At 37.3% G+C, this 6,595-nt stretch overlaps 1 long non-coding RNA gene across 1 annotated transcript; it reads right to left on the bottom strand.

The window, feature by feature from the left end:
- Window positions 1-2,017: 2,017 nt before the first annotated feature.
- On the bottom strand, window positions 2,018-3,297 carry LOC129453449 (uncharacterized). The gene is made up of 3 exons (XR_008647432.2): window positions 3,206-3,297; window positions 2,291-2,357; window positions 2,018-2,197 (listed from the first exon to the last, which is right to left on the bottom strand). It is a non-coding gene; the product is annotated as an uncharacterized lncRNA (long non-coding RNA).
- Window positions 3,298-6,595: the final 3,298 nt, after the last annotated feature.

The following is a 6,595-nucleotide window of genomic DNA, read 5'->3' as shown; positions in this document are numbered from 1 at the left end:
TTGTTGACTCACCCATAAACCAAAACTGGTAATCATCCAAGCTGATCAACTTTTAACTATAATTTTAAATCACATTTACATACATGATAGTTACAGTCGTTGTATGGCAGTATGAGAATGTACATCTGTGACATTCAGTAGTTCTCACCAGAGCTGTCGCAATGGGGTAGGCAAAATAGGCAACTGCCTAGGGCCCCCAGCTGATGGGGGCCCTCGATGGCCGCACGGTCATTAAGTTTGTGTATCTGCCCTCGTCAAACAGTATCAACCACTGTAAACAAACCACCACCGATTCCACTTTTGTTAATTTAATGACAGGAAAAATGGTTTGTGTGTCAAGCGCACGGCCTAAAGGGTTTTTCCTATTTTCATAATGAGTAATGGGTGTGTTTTGGGCGTAACGTGCAATAAACCAATGAGAGTCTCATCTCCCATCCCTTTTAAAAGCCAGTTGCGCTCGTGCCATGTCGATTCCCTATTTAGATGGCTGATTTGTAATTGAAAAACTAAGTGGAGGAAGAAGACCACCAGTTTAAGATTGATATAAAAATTGCTTTGTTTTATTGATATTTAAAATGTTATTTTTTGGTATTAAAACCTTTAAAAGCCCAATCATGGAAGTAAAATTTACAGGCTTTTAATTGCTGTAAATGCATTGATAGCCTTCATGATCTGTGTTATCTAAAAAAATAATTAATAAATATAAAAGAAAAGGTTTGTACTCTAAAAATACTTTATTTGTAACAAACAGGAGATAGAACATTTACAAACGTGTACTCATCATATCCACAAGTCATCATATACAATAAATCTGTGGGGTAGCATTTAAAAAAAAACATTTGTAAATAGATGCAATATTTGCATTTGTTAAAAAAGAAAAACATTCAATTATTTACAAAGCTACAGGTGAAGCAGCTCTTAGTGCCTTCTAACATCTTGTAATCGATCCTCATTTATGTTCAAGATACTCAATAATAATCTTTTAATCCTTGATTTTCCATATTTCTAAAAGTTTTTGTGCTGCTGCGCATCCATTTGTGTGATAAGCAAACGGACGTTGCCGTCCTGTTTATAGGCGCATATTACTTACATGCTCTTTAAATAACAAAAATCATATTGCGCCATTGACTTTAGACTTTAGACCAGGTTTTAGGTGGTCAATGGCGTAGTCTGTTTTAGTTGCCTCAAAATAGCAACGGGCCCACAATGCGCCTGAACACACCTCGTTTTCAGACCAGAACGCCCATGGGCGCAAAATTGGGCGCAAATGCATTTTGCCAGAACAATGTGGCGCTAAACGTGAAAATTATCATTGCACCTGGTTGAAACTAGCAAAAGACACCTGCGTCGCACATTGTGCTGCATTGCGCCGGGTGTATGATAGGGCCCTGTAAGTGCATGTAATCTTTTTGACAAATTTCTGCACGTGAAACACGTCATTTTGTACACTGTCGTTCATCCAATTCATCGTATGTGCACTTAGAGGGCTTTGCTAAAAAATGTACGTGGCAGGTATTTAGCAGATTCTGCCAACAAAGCACTATTTGGCAATGGCCTTAGGGTGGGATTAAGCAGATTTGAAGCAAAGTTATGTGATCAACATATAATACATACAAGAGCATTCAGTAAATTATCATTATCTTAGTTTTGACAGAGGTTGCATTTAGCAACTTTTGCATCTGCTCCTCAGTTCTTTATTATATACATTTACATTTTTGATTTCAGTTTAGGTTTATTTACTTTTTTATTTTACCAATAAAAAACATTATTTTTTTATTTTTGTACAATTCACATTGTACGAGTTCTTGCAAAATCGCCACATAATAACAGTACGTTTGCATGAGAGATCAGGTTGTTTCAGTACATACATGCCCCATTATGGTTTCAAATATTTGTTTACTTTATTAACTTTAACTTACAAAGATAAAACTATTCAAACACACAGGCCTGGACATGAAGACATGTTTGTTATAATATGGTGGACAGCAAGAGTAGTTAAGGGTTATTTTGGCTTCACAGTGGCATAATAAACGTTTTCATTTGATGTATATATAATATTAGGTGCATTCTTGTTAGACTTCTTGAAGTTAACACTTGAATAATGAAGGTCCTGCTCCTCTGAGTGAGTCTGGTGGGTAACGTCAGCTTCTGCATACAGGGATGTGGAGTTATCCAATGTAGATGAGTCAGGTTGAGGCTAAATTCAGAAATTAAAATATGAATTAAAGTGACTGAGAACAACAAACAAGCACATAAATCATACTCAATATTTGTGGTTAATTGTTCTCACCTGTGCAGACGGTTTTGTGTCATCACATTTTTTAGATGATATATACTTTCTCCTCCTCCTTAAGAAACTGTTTAAAGGGGTTCATATATATCAGGAGAAAATAGAAGAAGTTAAGTGTAAGTTTCATTTACATTTACACATGTGGCTGATTTTTCTATCCAAGGCAATAAATCTTCATTCTATTTTAGGCCTAGTCCACACGGACATGGGTATTTTTATAACCGTGAGTTTTTTCACGCGGTTCAGCCGTTCGTCCACACGAAACCGCAGTATCAGGGCACTGAAACCAAGCATATTTGAAAACCCCGGCCAGGGTAAACTTTTTAAGAAACCCCGGTTACAGTGGTATCGTGTAGAGAGTAAAACCGAGGGTTTTGCCTTGCGACGTCGGAGTGTGCGCCGTTATCCACTGTGTTTGACGTCAAGATTGTGCGCCGCTGACTGCTTTGTTGATGATTCTGTGCAATGGCGGACGTATCTTGCTAATAATAACTGTGCTAACCATGGTGCTAACAGGGCTTCTAACATGGATACAGATAGATGCTCAGTTATCTCACTATATTGCGGAACACGATTTGGGTTATATCCCCGCCTTCTGGTGTGGCATGCTCTTGACAGCGCTTGATAGCGTGCTTTTGCTTTATCGTGTGGATGAATATTTAATTTAAACCGAGCACATGTGGACGGGATTTTTTTTTAGAAAAAAATCTGGTTATAAATATACCCGTGTCCGTGTGGACTTGGCCTTATCCGTATGTGGGAATTAAACCCAAGATCTTTGCTCTGCTAATGCAATGCTTTACCAATTGAGTTACAGGAACACAGTCATGTACAACTAAAGGTTGACTGCCAGAAAAAAACATTGATCAACATGATGTGAAATATATAGTATAATGAATACCATTTGAACATTACCTATAACACAGGATCCCTATGACTGCAAGAATCAGTAACACAGACAGTACTACTATGGTGGTTTGTGTTGTCGTACTCGTATTTCGAACTTCTGTGTAGTTAAAAAAAGTAAGGCAAACCTCAGATTTTTTCTTTTTCAGAGACAGTGTCATAACAAAGACATGCATGTTTCATGTATTACCTCCTACAGCACATGAATACTCTTGTATCTCCTCACTGTTAACTGAGTCCAGGTACAGTTTGTTATATAGTTTGACTCCATCTGTTACCAGACGCCCGTTCTTGTACCACGAGTATGTAATGTTGTTATCCAGAGTGCATTTGGTTGAACAACTCAATATCACTTTCCCTCTCTCTGACACAGTGACTGGACTGCTTATCACCTGTGTACCTGGTAAAAACAAGTCTATTAGTCTACTGATATTAGTAAACAATACTACAATGTTTTGAGTACAAAAGGTTTTGAGATTAAAGCTCAAGAGGTATCACAGTTAAATTTGTTCTGGTGTTTCCTTACCTGCAGGACTGAATAAAGAAAAACACAGAAAAACATTTACAAATGAAGATAATCTGAACCGGACTGATGAGAATGTAAATGTACCTGTTACTGTTAGATTGACTGTGACTGAGCTGCGATGTTTAACTCCATCCTTCGTAAAGAACATGAGCTGATATTCTCCACTGTCTCTCTCTCGCAGATCAAATATTGTGAGCTCTGAGTAGTAGTATCTGATCTCCTGTTTCACTCGTCCTGAGTAATCTGAATCTAAAGTCAAATCTTCAGGTTCATCTTTGTTTCTCCAGTTTGTTTTCTGTTTTTGGCTGAACCAGAACCCAGTTTTGATGTTTGAGTAAAAACACTTCAGTGTCACATTGTCCTCCCTCACTGCACAAATATTTTTGTGTTCACACTTAACTGGTACACTGTATGATGATGTTAGAAAGCCTAGGGAAAACAAAAACTTCATTAAGATCACAACATCTTTTAACCTTTAAGATGAGTCATTTTGTTAAGTATCAAAGTATGTTCATAAGAAAGCAGGTGGTCTTTATATACAGGATGAAATACATTAGTACTTGTTAAGAGTCATAAGGGAAATCCCACCACACTTACATTTCGACTAATATGGCTTTAGATGAACAGGCTTTTACTTATTACTTATTTGTTTTAAATTAATAAGAATTAATCAGGGATGCCAACTCATCAGGGTTAAAAAAGGTAACAAGGCACAAGGCAACCAAACCCCCTCCACTCACACTCTTGAAACCAACTGTGCTACAGGATATTGCTCTCATAATGGGGAATTAATTTGGGCACTATATAAAAGCCAAGAAAGTATAGAATAGTTCCAATATATTTTATTAAAGTGCATGTGATATAAAGTGCATCAAAATAAATAAAAACATATGCACAAAACAAGACAAATCAACCAAATAAAATGTTACAGAATCTGCTTGTGACAGTGAGTCAAAAGGGCATGTGACCCCTTAAACGCAAAAACACACTATCACGCGCTGTCAAGAGCATGCCACACCAGCAGGTGGTGAAGCAAGGTTGGCCAATCAGAAGCCTTAATCAGCAGCAAAAACACCAGTTTTACTGTCTACACAACAACACTGCAACCGGTGTTTCTGAAAATCCTCACCCTGGCAGGGGTTTTCAAAAATGTTCGGGTTCAGTGACCTGATACTGCGTTCCCGTGTGGACGAACTGCCCGAACCGTGTAAAAAATCACGGTTATTTCATGTTAATAAATATGTAGGGGTGCGCAGGGCAAAAACTAAAGCGGGGGTTAGTTATAACATGGACCGTTTACATTGTTGCACAGGGTTGAGCGATTTGTTTTTTCCGTATTGTTGTCGTGTTGCCAAAAGACGGTCTCCCGCAAATTTATGGAAAGATATTATGTTTTTCCATAGAGTTATTGATGAAAGAGTGTTTTGGTGGCATGTAAATCTTTTTTTTTCTGAGTTGGGTGTGTAAGATAGCAAAACGATGTTATCTTTATCAGTGTCTTGCTGACTAAAACATAAAATCATTTTAAAATATGTCTTTTTTGGTAGGTTTGGTTGATAATATGATATTATTATTATATTATGTTAATATTTTCACCCAGCAGAATACCTATGGGGTAAGTTGTAACGTTTGCACTTCTGTCATGTTTGGTGTAATTGTCCAAGAATGGTAAGTAATAGAAACAAACTACTAATGGTCATTTTTAGTAGAGATGGGTGTGTGTTGCTTGTGTAAAAATATAATTAATCAAACTCAAATATCCTTTAAATGATTGAGCCAAAACCAAAAAGCGTTAGGTTGTGCCCCGCTCTCCCCTACTAAAAAGGACCTCAAGCCCTAAATGTTTTGTCAGCAGCCCCGAATCTTTTCAGATTTGTAAAATTAATTTATCCAGTACTCTAGGTGGCGGCATTTTGCTTTAAACTCTGCATTCAACTCTGCATTTACACACGATGGTGTGAAAATTAATATACTGAGGCTGTTTCTCATTTCCAAGAACGCAAAGATTGCCAGGCGAGCTTCGAAGAACGAACTCAGAAGGTCACGGGAACACAGAACTCACTTGTAAGGATTGAGATGTGTGCGATCTTCCTGTTGGTCACCTGACCTCCACCATTGTTTTGCCGCAATGACTTCTGGGGCGTTAAGCAATTTCAGCGCACAAGTCTGCACGCGATGCATCCTCAATATCAAGAACACATCCAGATGTTTTCAGGCATCCCCTGTACTTGCTTTCTTGAGAATTGGAATTGAACTTTGATGGTTAATGACGTAGAGCGCGAACACAAGGACGCAAAACCCTGAAGAACGCATATTGAGAAACAGCCTCTATTTCCCCACAGTAAACACATTTTTTAAAGTGTTCATTATTACAGTGCCTTTGTTATTACTGTGAAAGTGTATATCTATAGTTATGAGATGTAAATACTGTTAAATATTGTCAACTGATATATTATCTGCATGGCCACTTTTACTTTGTTGGCATTGTTGAGGAACTTTGATCTGAAATTAAAGCAGCCCAAAATAAAACTGTGTGGAAATATTAAAGTACTTTTCTATACTGTAACAAAATAGGCTTCAAGATTAGTGATGCTGTTTATTCCAAATTCCTTATCTACCTTTTTTATGTAACTTCATAGTTACTGGATTATAGCAAACATATTTGCCTATTTTTGGATAAGAGAAGTAAAAGTGTCATTGTCAAAATTTGTTATGTTACAGTTTCAAAATGATAATACAGACAACACTTAGATTAAAAAAATGTTTATAAAGCAGCCATAAATCGTAAAAATAAACTCAGGGGACCATTCCTTGGAACCCTTAGATTTGAGTTAAGCCCCCAATGTCTACAATGTCCTGGCTCCACCCCTAGT

This window comes from Misgurnus anguillicaudatus, chromosome 23 (assembly GCF_027580225.2).
Source record: "Misgurnus anguillicaudatus chromosome 23, ASM2758022v2, whole genome shotgun sequence".
Lineage (NCBI taxonomy): Eukaryota > Metazoa > Chordata > Actinopteri > Cypriniformes > Cobitidae > Misgurnus > Misgurnus anguillicaudatus.
This window is presented reverse-complemented; position numbering and strand designations above follow the sequence as displayed.